Here is a 3,123-nt window from a genome sequence, read left to right as displayed (position 1 = left end):
AGGTCTAGTTAGAGTTGCCTAATTTAGTTTAAGTCCATCCCTTTGTTCGTTGCATGCTCTCCTTGTATGTTGTAGCATATTGGTGAGTTGTTGCATATTTGAAATCACATGATTGAATGAAGTCACATGTTGGCTTACATGCTTGAATGCCCACATTGGCCTTGCACACTTGTTAGTTGCATTGCTCTAGGCCTTGCATTTCTTGCATGCTCATTTGCATTGCCGTATTGCATGCCTAGTTAACATGCTTAGGTTGCATTGCATTGGCATACATGCTTGGCCTCTTGACTATCCACGATAGAGGTTAAGTCCCCATTGGTTTGATTGTGTGCATGGCATTTCATTTGACATGAAAATGCATAACTTGGTCTCTTGGGCCATCACGCATTGAAATGCGCGATTGATGGTCCGAGAACCAAGGACCATGTCCCTTTGAGTCATACACATGATAAGGGATAGGTTTGGTGCATACATTGCTTGAATTGTATTGCCATGCTCTGCCTTGCCCTCTGTTGCTGTCAATTGCAGGTTCTGCAGGCACTTTCTGCCGATCGACTGCATACGGTGCCGACCGGTAATCCTTCCTGGGCCGATAGCTTCACCAACAGCCGGTGATCATATACCACTGCCGGTGGCCATTCTACTCAGCCGGTGGTGTCTCCCAATGTCCAGGGAAGCAATCCTGAGACTTTGGCAGCCTTCAGAGGAGTATAGCAGGGAAAACAGAGGCAGCTTGCGCATGGCAGTGCACTTCCGAGCAGGACCAAGAACGCGCGCATCGAACCCTCTTCCTGAGGCCCCTGTTATTGCTTTTCTTATGCTTAGTTAATTTGTTAATTAATTAGGTGATTTGTAATAATTAATTAGCTTGTAGGTTAATTATCTGTAATATTTATTTGGTCCCTCCGAGCGAGGGCGAATTTGTAATAAGTGTGGGTGCGCGTGTGTGCATGTCTTCCAATCCCCACTTCTTTCTTCCTTTTTACTTACCTGCTTTGATGGTTAGTAATAGGACATGTTTAATTTAGCATACCTTATGCTATGCATGCGTGCATCCATACATCTGTCTTGCATGCACCGGGCTCGGTACATCATGCTAACTGCATTTGTACTTCAATTCCAAATTGAATACGTGCATCAATTGATTGCATTTCACATCCCATGTTTAGGTTAGCCGAGCTTACTCTAATTGCATCCTGTATGTGTTGCATTAGTCAGTTTGACATGAACTAGGACCATGCATTGTTTACTAACGAGTTTATTGTTTTGGCACGGAGTACGATGTAAGTATTTTCATGCTTTAGCATATCGCATGCGTGTGAATGCTATCATAACAGCATGCTTACCATGTAGCTAGATGCTTATGTGATAAACTGTTTGAATGCCTGTGGGTGAAGGTTGGATTGTCTGAGTTGGAAAAACTCGTTGAAATCCGTATTTTAGCCTACTTGCGAGTAGCAAATTCCAAAGTGTTTTTCAAGACAAACGGATATGCAATGCTTATTTCCAAATTAGGCAATCTAGTCTATACTTGTTTGCTGTGCGCATAACATAGTAATTCTAGGTTAATAACTGGAATAAGAACACATAACGTTTTCAAAAACGGATATCACGGTTAGTAGAGGCTGATCTTCGGATCGGGCGAGAGGGGGTGCTCATAGCTGACCTTCCCCAATCGTACCCAAGCTCCCGAGTCAAGGCAACTTTGGTGATGACGGACACGTGGCCTTTGGCACCGAGTCAGGGTTTCCTAAATTTTCCCATTTTAAAATATTTAGGTGGCGACTCTGTATCTGGCAAAAGCAGTCCATGTTTGACACTTCTTTTCAAAAAATCTGTTTCTCAAAACGATTTTCCAGATTTGGACTCTTTGGTTCAGATTAAGAACCGTGACACAAAATCGAGTCCAAACTGTAGTGCGGGGTCCCTCGCGGGTGCGTCTACAAGGACGTTTGGCAAGAATAACCAAACACTTCACTCAGAGTTGGCCGGAATAACCAACACTGAGCTCTCTTTAGCCAAGATAGGGATCTGAACTGAAGAGATTGGCTGGAAAAACCAACACTTACTTCTCCTAAGCTGAGATAAGGATCTAGGCTGCAGGAAGTTGGCAGGTATGTCCAACAAAATTTTTGAAACTCTTTGGCCGGGATGATGGTTACCTCGGCCAAAGCAGGTTGGCAGGTTTGACCAACAAATTTTTGGAACTCTTTGACTGGGATGATGGTTACCTCGATCAAAACAGGTTGGCAAGGTTCGTATAAACCAAGTTAGTCTGTTCGGTAAGACACAGAAAGAACGACTCGACGCATACAAACTCGAAGGATATATACGTTAAAGGCAAAAAATCAGGGCTATTCAAATTTTTGGCATGACGACGCCATAACGTCACACCAGATTAGTGGAAGGACATGCTAAGCAACTGACAAGGCTTATTGGGACCAAACAAGCCGTGAAACCGAACAACTTCTTAGCTCGGCTGGAGGAAAAATAATCCCAATCATGCTACGCAGATGGAATTAAGGGGCAATTGAGAGGGTAATTTGTAAACAAATTGGGCCGAGCTAGGAAGAGTCTTCTTTGGGAGTTAGACCGTGTAATGGGCCGAGATAAGGGCTGGCGTAGCTCGGTCTTAGGCCAAGAAGACATCTCATATTTTGGGTTTGGGCCGAACTATGGACCGAGGTATCGGTAGAAAGAGGACCGAGCTAAACGATAGCTCTACAGGGCGTCATCTCGAAGTCAAGACTAATAGTAGTGCTTAAGGTATCATAGAGCCGAAGTAACTTGGCTGACCGCAATGTTAGCCGAGGTAAAGATGTCAGCCGAAATAAGTGCGCCTGATGGTTAGCCGAGGTATTGGTGAGAAAGGATGTCGGGCTTGGTATAGCTCCGCCGGTCTTGGTATAACTCGGCCGGGCGCCATCTATATCATTACTTAAGCGTGTGACCGAGGTAACTTAGCTTGGTGTGGTTGCAGCAGCTTATTAAAAGGAGGTAGCATCAATGGCGAGGGCCGAGCTGTGTATGGCTCGGCAGGGTGGCATCCATTAGATCGGCTTTCGATCACACGGTCCGAAGGGCAGGGGACCGAGATAAATCAGTTCGGTCAGAAATGTATAA

The sequence above is a fragment of the Camellia sinensis genome, chromosome 13 (genome assembly GCF_055761805.1).
Source record: "Camellia sinensis isolate YWXY chromosome 13, ASM5576180v1, whole genome shotgun sequence".
In the NCBI taxonomy this organism is placed as follows: domain Eukaryota; kingdom Viridiplantae; phylum Streptophyta; class Magnoliopsida; order Ericales; family Theaceae; genus Camellia; species Camellia sinensis.
The sequence above is the reverse complement of the archived record's forward strand: the minus strand, read 5'-3'. Positions refer to the sequence as shown.